Source organism: Zingiber officinale, chromosome 7A, assembly GCF_018446385.1.
Source record: "Zingiber officinale cultivar Zhangliang chromosome 7A, Zo_v1.1, whole genome shotgun sequence".
NCBI lineage: Eukaryota > Viridiplantae > Streptophyta > Magnoliopsida > Zingiberales > Zingiberaceae > Zingiber > Zingiber officinale.
Genome location: NC_055998.1, coordinates 79,766,121 through 79,778,719, shown reverse-complemented (window position 1 = coordinate 79,778,719; position 12,599 = coordinate 79,766,121).

Here is a 12,599-nt window from a genome sequence, read left to right as displayed (position 1 = left end):
ATTCATGTTGCCCAGTGTTAAGTTTTTAACCAAAGTATTTCTATAGTTTTGTGTGATGTTTAGTTAAATTTTCATTTTTGAAGATAATTTAACCTTGTGTTAGATTTAGGTTTAATCATCAGTTAACTAAATATACATTTCATAAATTGGATTTTAGGCTATGATGAGACACAGAGAATTTCTTGAGTATTAGAGCAACTACCACTTAAGTGGCGAGATAACTACTTAGCATGTTTAAGAAATTAGACATTTATTCTTCCTTTTGAAAAATATTGGTCTAACTAGTGTAGGATGTGGCGGGATAAATTCGGTTAGTTCCACTTAGCTAAGTGGACCAAGTAGAGTACGTCTTACCCTATTTGATTTCCTTGACCAAGTTTCCCTAACGTACTATCATCTCACCCCTCCCTAGAAATATGTTGGACAAAAATTAAATTATCTTCTTCCTATCTACCCCTAATTACCCAAGTGGGTAGGTTATATTCTTGAGGTTCCAACTAAGTTGGTGTTTCCCCTGAATCATAGAACCTTTGTTTTGTATTTATATAATGAATTTCATATTTAGGTACATAATATTTGTTTTCCTACTTGCTTGGTTAGATAAGCTTTGGAACTCCTCCTGTGGTTAGGTTAAGTTTAATTAAGTTTAATTAGATGTTTAAGCTTTAATTTAAGTTTTAAATTTTAAATTAATTAAGTTGGTTAAATTATCTCTATTTTGAAAAATGTGCTTAAAATGTAAATTTTCCTTTAGTTTTGAATTGGTTGAATGTGTTAAATTATCTTTATTTGAAATATTATCTTTAATATGTAAATTTTTATTAATTTTAAATTTTAAATTTATTAAATTGGTTAAACTATTTAAAAGATTATATTTAATATTTGATTTTTTATTAATTTTAAATTTTAAATTTGTTAAATTGGTTAGTTTATCTTTGTTTAAAATGATCTTCTTTAATATTTAATTTTTTATTAATTTAAAATTTTAAATTTGATAAATTATTTAAGTTATATTTATTTAAAATATTATCTTTAACATTTAAATTTTTATTGATTTTAAATTTTGAATTTGTTAAATTTTGTGTTTAAGATCTTATTTTAGTATTTAATTTTTTTTTTAAATTTTAAATTTTTGATTAATTAAATTATCATTATTTTGGATAGAAAATTTTAAATTAGCATTATCTAGATTATCAAATATTTTATTAAGACATATATTAATTTTATCTATATTTTTGTTGACTTCATGTTTTAAATTTAAATTTATCTTAATATTTGAATTAATTAAATTATTATTTATTTCTGAATTTTTAAAATTTTTATTATTTAATTTATCTAAATTTATATTTTCTAAATTAATTAAATTTATTTTTTGTTTGAATTATTGGATTTACCTTTTCAAATAAAGAGGAAATTTTATCAGGATTATAATTAATTTTATCTAGATTTAGATTAACTTAGTTATTTTCTTGATTAAAATTTTTAATTAACTTTGAATTATTTTCTAAATTTAGATTTGAATTATTAATTAAATTATGCATATTTTTAATTGAATTTTTGCAATTAAAATTATAACGACTAACTAAATTATTTATTACCTTTTGTTAGCTTCTGTGTTTTGGGTGGATCTATAGGACATGACAATTAAATATAATTGTTATTGGAGAAATAATTTTATAATTTTTTAAAATTTTTTAAAAATTTTAAACGGAGTCTGTATGATACGTTTTAAGGGATGTATCTATTAGGTTAGGAGAAAGCCTGTTTGGAATATCTCTTAAGTGAGAGTTGATTGAGAAATTAACTTAGGGTTTGATTAATTAAGCCTAAGTATAAATGCCTAAGTTCTTCCTTTTTAACCCAAAAAGCCATGATTCCCTCTTGTTGTTGATTTCTCTCCTCTTCTCCACCCGATCCCCACCTCACGACTGTCGTCCTCTTCCCCAACTCATTGTCGGCGTCGATCGCTAGCTGGTGTCATGCCCTAGACTCTCCTGACCCCCCCCCCCCTTTCCTCTCCCTACCTCTCGATCGCCACCTCCTCCAATAGCACGGTGTGGAGCTACTCTCGGCACAGATGTGCCACCCCTGTGCCTCCATGACCGTCGTACACCCTGAATAAGTGGCACCCAGAGGGAACTGCAAACTCCGGCACCATCGAGATTATGATCTCCTGTCCTCTCATTCCCTTGTTGGCCAAGAAGATAGATTTAGGTGATTCCCCAATGCCACCACTTTGCTGGAGCTGTTCTGGTCACTGTAGCTCCGGTTGTGAGTCACCAACGACCACATCAGAATTGGGTGAGTGCTAGGGATGAGTTGTTTTGTTACCGGTTCTCCTCTTGATTTCATTTTGATAGCTAAGTTGTGAGGTTTCTTTAGATTGACATTGCAGCTCCGATGGTATAGTTCACCAGTGATTCAAAGCTTCAACCATCTTCTCCAGTCATGCATCACCTCCAGCTGCGAGCCAACAGTGACCACAACCAATCTTGGTGAGTTTTAGGTGATGGACTTGATGTAAAGCCTAATGTATTAGTCTATAGAATGGATTAGGGGTTTAGCTTAGGGTTAAACCTAATATAATTATATTAATTATCTAGATTAGGGTTAATAGTATTATTAGAACCCTAACCTAATAAATTGGATGGATTAAATTGTTGGATAGTGAAGAATCGATAGAGGGGGGGGGTGAATATCGATAAAAATTTTCGTAAATAGTAAGCACAGCGGAAAAAGAATAAGCAAGAAAAGAGCAAGGCTAACACAAATTCTTTTTACTTGGTTCGGAGCCTTAGGTGACTCTTACTCCAAGGCCCGCACACAAGGGTGCTTTCGATGGGCAATCCGCTAGCAATTCGAATGAGTTTTTACAAATTGAAAGTACAGGAAATGCTAAAAGAAATGAAGTACCGACAATAATAAAAATAAACGAAAGAACATGTTGTCGGAGAAACTTCAACGTCGTAGGAGCACAGGAGAGCAATTCTTTAGTTTTTGAGTTGATGTTCTGGCTCCAATCTTAACCCTCCTTATATAGGAGGTTCGGGGCGCCCTGAAGTGACGTAACTGAGCCAACTAGCGAACTCCAAGTGGCACAGCGACGTTGGGGATAAAACTTTGCCTCCGAGAGCCCGGACCTTGATTTTTAGCAGCTTCATTCCTGCAAGAAAATGTTAGTCTGAGGCACTTATATCTCCTGTAAAACAGATTATTAGCACAGTTCATAGTTTAACAGAAAGAGTATTAATTAGATTTCGTCTCTCCGAGATCGGAATCTAGTCAAGATCTCAACTTAGAGTTCCGAAATGGTTCTAAGTCGGATCGGCGCCTAAGCTCCCTTCCCGGGAATGCGTCCTCACAGTCACTCCCCTCCAGTGACTTACCTTTACTTACCTGCCAGCTATCCGGTCAGCCCATCGACCTAGCTGGACTTCGTGCCAAACGTCCGGTCAGCCAATCGACCCGTTTGGACTTCGTGCCAGCTATCCGATCGACCCGTCAACCTAGCTGGGCTTCGTGCCAGACATCAGGTCAGCCCGTCGACCTATCTGGGCTTCTCCTGCACACTCGATCAGAGTGTTAGATAAAAAATAATACTAAATTAACCTATTTTGTCTTTCATCAAAACTTGGGTTAGACCGTTAGTGCTAACCGCACCAACATAAACTAGGGTTGAACCTGGGTTAGAACAAGTTAAATCATATAATCAAGTTAATTGGACTAATTGATAAATGAGCTCGATTAGGGTTACCCAAATTTAGTTTGGGATTTAATTTAGCTATTTACTTCATATGTAATTAGCTAAATAGCATATGTTGATGCAGGATTATGATAGAGACGAGTGTCTCGACGTTGGGAGTTATCTGACACGAGCTACATTTAAGATGGGTACTTCTTCCTTAGCCTCTATAGTTCATTGAACTTAGTGAATGGTTTTTACTTGATTGATTATGTTTCTTTACCTTAAATCTACTCGTATTTATCCATGCTTGATACTTGCATGCTTAATATTAGAGATGATCTGTTTATTATCTATACAATTTCGTCTTTGGATATTCTTACTCTGTAGTGTACACATGTGTATGGTGTGTACCTTAGAAGTTATCATGTTGATTATGCATATGTTAGTATGTACCCATGTATAGGTGTTGTTACTTATTGTAGATGTTATTAGTAGACATCTATTGGGTCTTTCTATACATATAGATATATGTGGTTGCTGGACCATATTTCTAGGTATACCTATGTTGTATGTGCACACATGTCTGACATGTTTTACTGGAAGTATCTTGTTGAGTGTACCTATGTTGTGTATGCACGCGCGTCAAATGTGTGTGCACGTATCTGGTGTGTAATATTGGAGGTATCAGATTGATTATACTTATATTGTATGTACGTACATATCTAGTGTGTACTATTGGAAGTATCTTGTTAATTATACTTATGTCGTATATATGTACGTGTCTAGTGTATACTATTGAAGGCATCATGTTAATTATACCTATGTTATATGTGCACACGCATCTAGCATGTTATATGTATGCACATATCTAGTGTGTACTATAAGAGATATCAGGTTAATTATACTTATATTGTATTTACATACATGCCGGGTGAATAATATTAGAGGGATCTTATTGATTATACCTATATTATGTGTGCATATATGTCTGGTGTATTTTATTGAAGGTATCATGTTGATTATACCTATGTTATAGTATGCACACATGTTTGGTGCGAACTATAGGTGTTGCTACCTATAGTATATGTTGTTTAGTAGATACCTAATGGATTTTTCCCTCCATATAGATAAATGCGATGGATATACCATGTTTTTAGAGGCATCTATGTTAATCATGCTAGGTATGATTGTGCACCATTGTATAGAGTTCGTATACTCCTGTTAATGTAGTCTGTTACTATGTAAGTTACACTACACTGTGTCATTTTCTGTATATCTGGTCAATTAGGTCTCCTATAAGTGGTTGACAATTGTGTCTCCACTACGATGTTGAGAGAGTTGATAGTGATTGTGTGTATATCTTGTCGACCAGGGTTCCCTCCCGTTATAGGTTGAGGTTGAAGTTAGTCGACAGTGATTTGTTATACATCTGGACTTGCATGTATCTTGTCGGCTAGGGTTTCCTCCTGTTGTAGGTTGAGGTTAAAGCAAGTCGACCGTGATTTTATATACATCTGGACTTGCATGTACCTTGTTGGCCAGGGCTTCCTACTATTGTAGGTTGATGTCAGAGCTAATCGCCAGTGATTATTATATATCTGCATTTGCATGTATTCTATCAACCATGGCTCCCTCTCATTGTAGATTGAGATCAGAGCTAGTCGATAGTGATTGTTATACATTTGGATTTCTATGTATCCTATCGATTAGAGCTCCCTCCCATTGTAAGTTGAGGTCAAAGCCAGTTGACAGTGAGTGTTAAACTCTGGGCTGCCCATAGTGATATGTGGTAGAATGATCTCGCGTAACCCGTAGCTAGATAGCTACTTCATGTCTGTCCATAGTAACTTGTGGTAGAGTGATCTCATGCAGATAGGGACACTGACATTTTAGACCGCCCATAGTGATCTATGGTAGAGTAATCTTGTGCAGTCCCTAGCTAGATGTCTTGGTCAAATGTATTGTTTGTGGTAGAGTGTTGCTCCCACATATGTTGTATTGCTTGTGATTTTATACTTGGATTATTGTACCATGAGTTGCTCACAGTGATATATGGTATTGTGATCTCGCTCGATCCGTAGTTAGATAGCTACTTCTTGTTTGCCACAGTGATCTGTGGTAGAGTGGTCTCACACAGACGGGGACCCTGACATTTCATACTGCCCACAGTGATCTATGATAGAGTGATCTTCTACAATCCATAGTTAAATAGCTAGATATCTTGGTTATTTGTATTGCTTGTAGTGAAGCGTTGTTCCCACATATATGGTTTTCTTGTGGGGGAGCGTTGCTCCCACATATGATGATATTTCTATTGGTGGAGCTTTACTCCCATACATGATGATCTATTACTATTATATATAGTGTACATGCTTAGGTTTTGTGGTACTCATGTTGGTCATTATCTGGCTCTGCTCATCATTGTATTATTTATAGTTGAGTAGATTGCTTATTTATAAATGCATTGCTGCATATGTTTGAGATCTTGTAATAATTCATACATATTCATTTATCATACATGTATATGGTGTCATATATATTACTCAGGTGTTATGAGCAAATTTGTTGATGATCCTTGGTGATTTACTGATCATTATACCATGTGTGTTAGATCAGTACTGGTATGTATGTTTATCATGTCATATATGATTATGTTCTTATTTTCCTAATGAGACTATATACTTTGATCTCCATATTCATATATGTACCATTTGACCATGCGCTATCACTATTTATTATCCGCTGAGTCACCCGGACTCACCACCCTATGTATGTTTTACTTTCCTTAGGTAACAAGCAGATGTTTGAGGAGTTTCTTGGAGGATCTTGGATGTCAGTCCCACATCATATCTGAAATCAAGTTTCCATGATATTTCACACTACGCTATTTGCATTTTGTATTCGGACTTAGTTTTATAATAATTTGCCTTGCTCTTGAGTTTTGAGTCTTGTGATCATTTTTATTCGTTTTTGGGTTTTATTATTGTGTAAGTCATACCAGCATGCAGTCTGTCGATTCAACTTATTTCCCTATGTGGTTTGTATTTGTACCTATCATGTGGGCTGAGCAATAGTTTTAACTTCCACTATGTTTAATTCTAGTCATGTGGGTTGTAACTTATTGTATTATTGTCATATGTGTGGGTTGTAGATATTTTACTTGTATAGTCTTGTAGTAATATATCTAGGTTTCATATGTTGTCATAAGGTGGGAGATGATATCTATTTGTTGGACAGAGACTCCTCTAGGACGTGATAGGATTACCTTAGTTTATGACACAGTCGAAGTCACCCATCATTACGAAGCTTTCCATCTGATGCTTCTATATTATGAAGTAGTCCATTTCGTACGATGGAGGTTCATGGATGCTTCGCCCCAACATTTCTTTATGCATCATTTTTCTTGCGCATCACAATTTCAAAGAAATATTCTAAGACTAGGTCTTGGGGTAAGTAGTGTAAGAGAAAAATGAATAAAACAAATTAATTCAAGTGGCGTTGCACCAATTACGAGAAATAAAAAATCAAGATAGATTTGTCAGAAGAAATGATTACACTAATTCTGACTAAGGTTGGATATTATATCTACCTTCTCCTCACTCAACTCTTCCTAGTGATTGCAAGTTTACAGAAATCCAAATACCCTAGGTTTATTAGTGGATTTTGGTCAAAATCCATTGATGGACATAGAGAAGTCTCATTGCACCCATTTCAAGTCTTGTGAGTTTCTGGTATTGCAATAACTCCAATGGTACCATCCATTTCTTATTTAGAGCTTTCCAGAGGTGCTCTAACATTATGTTAAGTTTCATCTTGAATGTGGGCCTGATATGATCTCATATCAAGCCCACATTAGGTGTTATATGATTCCATATCATGCCCACATTAGGTCTTATATGACTCCATATCAGGCCCATGTTGAGCCTAATATGATCCTATACCATGGCCAATTTGTTCATTGATAACAACCAAGGTTTTTATTCCAATATCTAAAGCTTCACACCATAACTACGTTCTATAAACTAAAACCTTGCTAGCGGTTGTGATTTTTCAAAAATTCAAATAAGTTAGGTCCAATAGTGGGTTTCATGTCTACAAGGTGCCCTTGGGAGTTTCAAATAGCATTGTTAATTGGGTTTCAACTCTAAGTTATGACTATAAAAAATAGGTATTATTGTGTTTGTAAAGTTAAACTCGACAATGTGTATTGTTCATTGAAATTGTAACGACCCAATTTTTCTCATTTCAAGTTCTAAAGGGCCATAAAAGTATTTGGAAATGCCTTTAAAATATTCTAGAGATTTTTAGGAATTTTTAGAGTATTTTTACGTAATTTTTGGAGGTCGTTTAGTATTTTTACAAAACCAAAGAAGTTTAAGCAAAAAGCGTTGGAGAAGGGGTTCGAACCCGCGACCTCGGGTCGGACCAAACCAAGCCAAACCGGCTTGACCAGCTGGGATAAGAGATTTATGTTAATCTCAAATAGAGTTAAATAAGGTTATAGTATAGTTGAGTTATATCCGATTACTTATAAAAGGGAAATAAGTTTTGGGATTTTAGAAAACCTAAACATTTTCTCTCCTCCCTCGCGACGGTGTCTCCTCTCCTCGGGCGAAAATCGCAGCTCAAACCTAGGCGATTCCGGCGACCGGCGAGCTCTCTCCTCCACGGATTCTTCACGAAGCCGAACTTCTCTCGTCAAGGGGAGCGCGCGGGCACAAGAAGAAGTCAAAAGTTTCAAGCTTTGGAACCCTAGACCTTCCTCTCCTTCGGTTGTAAGTCCAAGAACCGGCGGTAAGTACTACTCACCTGCGGTAGGAGTTGCTCCGGGCTTCGATTTGATTTCTTTGCTTCCGGTTTTCATAGTGCCGAGTAGAACTTTATGCTAGGGTTTTCCTTCCTTGCTCTGTTTGTCAAGCCGAACGGTTATACCTAATTGCAGTAGAGTTTTGAGTTTTGGGAATGGACATGCTCCAATTGCAGCAGACCGAACATCCCTTGTTTGAGGTCTTGGTTCTCCTTGTGTTTGAATCTGCCGTGAGTTCTATGTGGAAAGAATTGGGGGACTTTGGCTTTCTTTTGGGTATTCTGCCGTGAGCTTCACAGGGAAATCAAGGTTTCGTTTAGGTTAGTTGAGCATGTAGTATGATTCTAGTGCCAAGTAGAATTGTATGCATTCTATCCTTAATTATTGCTAGGGATTTTGGCCGTGCACAGTGGAGTTTCGGTTGATTCCTTGCTGCCCTGTTTAGGATCATACCGAACAGATCATTATAGTTATCCCATGTCGCTGCCATGAGTTCGCTTAAGGATGCATTGTCTTGGCTTGCTGTTGAATGCTTTGAGTTGTATGTTGTACATGAATTTCCTTGCTTTAAGGTCATGTTGTACATAGTTAAAGTAGCATGTTACCTTATTTTGTATAGCATGTTTAAAGGCCTTAAAGGTAGCATCCTTTGTCTATTTTACAGCATGCTTGAGAAGCCCTAAAGTAGTATTCTTTGTCTATGCTTTATAACATGATTAGAATCCCTAAAGTAGCATTTTTGCCCTATTTTACAGCATGTTTAGGAAGTCCCAAAATTAGCTTCCTTTTTGCTCTATTTTGTAGCATGATTAGCAAGTTTGAATTAGCTTTCTTTTGCTTTATTTATAGCATGATTAGAATCATTCCATGCTTGATTTTACAGCATGTTTAGAAGTACTAAAACAGCATCCTTTGCCATGTTTTCACCGTATGATTCAAAGGCTTTAAATTGCTTTCTTTAGTTAGCTTGTAGCATGATCAGTAAGCTTTAAGTTATTTGTTTTATTCTGTTATATAGCATGGTTAGTTGAGTATACACCTATACTTATTAAGTATATCTAAAGGACTCCCACAATCTTTAATAAAAGATAATAAGGAAGATAAAAGAATAAGAAAGATAACAAGTAAGTCAAGCAAGAGGCTAGTACCCGACATCCAAGAGCTTGTCGTTAAACAAATCCAGGTGACCATTTCCGAGGTCTTGGCCCTGGTAGACCGAGGTCTGCTCTTTTAGGATTGGTGGCTCGCAACCCCAACCTATTAGGGAACGCGCATGAGTTGGTACTAGGCCTGGGCCCCAGAAAAGAAAACCAAAGAAAAGAAAAGTTAAGAAAGAAAGAAAGAAGAAGAAAGTAAAGGATAGAAATTAAAAGATTAATTTCTAACACAAGGATACAAGAAATGAAATAAGTTCCAAGCTTAGAATAAATAAGAATGGTTAGTTTCTTTGATTCTAAGTTTACATTGTTAGTTCTCGTTATTCTGCTTGATACTGAGTATGATTTGTATTCTGTTCATTTTCTGTATACCATGAGCACATGCAGATAGCTTTATTATTATTTCAGTTTCAGCACTTATGTATTTTATTTATGCATTTCGAGTTTTGTGAGATAGATTAGTACTTACTAAGCGTTTTCGCTTATAGATATTTTTTCTTTTTCCTCCTACTGCAGATAAAGGAAAAGCTAAGATATGAAGGGAGGCGACAGGGTGGTGGTGATGATGGATGTGTGTGGTGACTGAACTATAGAGAGATCCAGAGTTCGCTAGCAAATTTTCAGGACCTACCTGTTTAGAGTTTCAGTTTATGTTTTTAGTTTTCTTCTTAAATGCTATTATGAAGTTGAGATTGTAATGAAGTTTAATTCGTATTTGTAGCTTGATATGTCCTACTGTTGGAGTTATGCTTGGTTACTATTGCTAGAATAGCTTTCTTTTAGTTATAGTGTGTATTATTGCTGCGTGGTTGTGAAAATATATGTTCCAGCCGCCTGTGGCTGAGTATAGATTGTTTGTATTATGGATTTGGTCACCGGTACAGGGGAGACTCTGCCGAAATTTTTCGGTAGGAATTCCTCTGAACCGTGATAAAATCTAACTGACTCTAATAATAGCGTCAGTGACACTAGTAAGTAGAGTATAGATAGGTAATGGTCGCCCTTAGAGAGTAGTAGTAAGAAGGGTGGTCGTTACAGTTGGTATCAGAGCACTGTTCCATTCTCCAGCATCACACACACATCAGCATCATCCTTGCCGTCTCCAAGTAAGAAAGTATTTAAAATTCCTTTCTTATTTCTGCTTTCCTTATTTTTACTGCAGTATAGAGTACTTTCCTTTTTAGTACTAAAGTAAGATAGAAGATTTAGTTTCCCTTTTATTTATTCATATTTAAGTATGATTAGAAGGGTTAAAGTAAGATATCAAGCCTTTACCTTTCATAATTAGATAGCAAGAAGAGGACGTCCCCGTGCTACTCACACTGAGGAACCAGCCCAAGAGAACGAAGTGCCTAGAGCAACTGAGCCCAACCTTTCTGAAGTGGTTGCTCAGCTCCAGAGGCAAGTAGCAGAGCAGCAGCAAGTGATTGCCAATCTGATGGCAAACCAGCAAGCAGTTCCTCCCCCTCCTCCAGTTGTCACTGCAGAGACCCCAGTGGTAACTGAGACTCCACCGGCTACTCACCCAGAGACCAGAAGCTTATCTTATACAGTGGCTCAAGCTGAAACCAGAGAGCTTCTCAGGCACGACTGAGCCCTGGGATGCCCAGGCTTGGTTTAAAACACTAGAGAGCACTATGGAGCTTCTTGACTGGCCAGAAGTCGAGAAGGTCAAGTGCGCCTCTTTCTGCCTGTCTGGAGATGCTCGTATGTGGTGGGAGAGGATAAAGACCAAGAGAGCAGCTGATCAGATGAGCTGGGCTGATTTTCAGTCAGAGTTTTATGAAGAGTTCTTTCACCTGCAGATCACCAACAAGCACTACGAGGAGTTTATAGAGTTCAAGCAAGGTGACCTGTCAGTGGAGGAAGCAGCCAAGAAGTTCAACAGTCTAGCTCGTCTCTGCCCGGAGCTAGTGAGTACAGAGAAGGAGCGAGTCAGGCTGATGCTCAGAATGCTGAGACCACAGATAGCACTGAATGTGAGCAGTGGAGCTCATCGACCCCAGACTGGCGAAGAATTGATCAGTAGAGCATTAATTGCTGAACATTACATGAACAACATCAAAGCACAGCGAGCACAACATAAGCCAGTGAAGACAGAGGACAAGACAGCAGGAAGCCAGAAGTCACAGCCAAGCAAGCAGAACTGGAAGGGCAAAGGTAAAAGGAAGCAGTGGAACACAGGAGGTGGCCAGAAGGGAGGACCAGCAAACAAGCAGACCAAGTTCCCTCCCTGTCCCAAATGTGGGAGAACACACCCAGGAGCCTGCCTTTTGGGTAAAACTGGATGTTACTCCTGTGGTCAGGAAGGACACATGGCTAAAGAGTGTCCTAATAAATTCAAAGCACCTCAGCCACAGCCATTGCAATATGGAGGCCAGCCTGCACAGCTGCACCACATGGGAGCAGCATTAGAGGGACCCTACATCAGTCAAGGAAGGTTAGAAGCCCCACCAGTCCCAGCCTTTGATGGTGCCAGAGTATTCTCCCTCACCAAAGAAGAAGCTGCTAGTGCCTCCACGGTCGTAACAGGTCAAGTAGTTATTTTCCAGCTACTGTACTATTTGACACTGGGGCGACCCATTCTTTTGTATCGATACCTTTTGCCAGTAGTTTACAGGTGCCTACAGAAAGTATGAACTCCAAGTTCCTGACAACCCTACCTTCTGGGGAAGTCATGGAATCCAATCAGTGGCTTCGAGCTGTACTGGTTAGAATTGCAGACCGAGAGCTATATGTAAATCTAATAGTCCTCGCCATGCAGGATTTCGATATCATTTTTGGTATGGATTTCCTCAGCAAGTACAGTGCCTCAGTGGACTACCGCAGAAAGAAAGTAATTTTTAGTCCAGAAGGTGAGCCAACTTTTGAGTTCACAGGAGTGCCAAGGAAGAAGACCCAGAAGCTCCTCTCATCCCTAGCAGCACACCAGATGTTAGCTAAAGGGTGT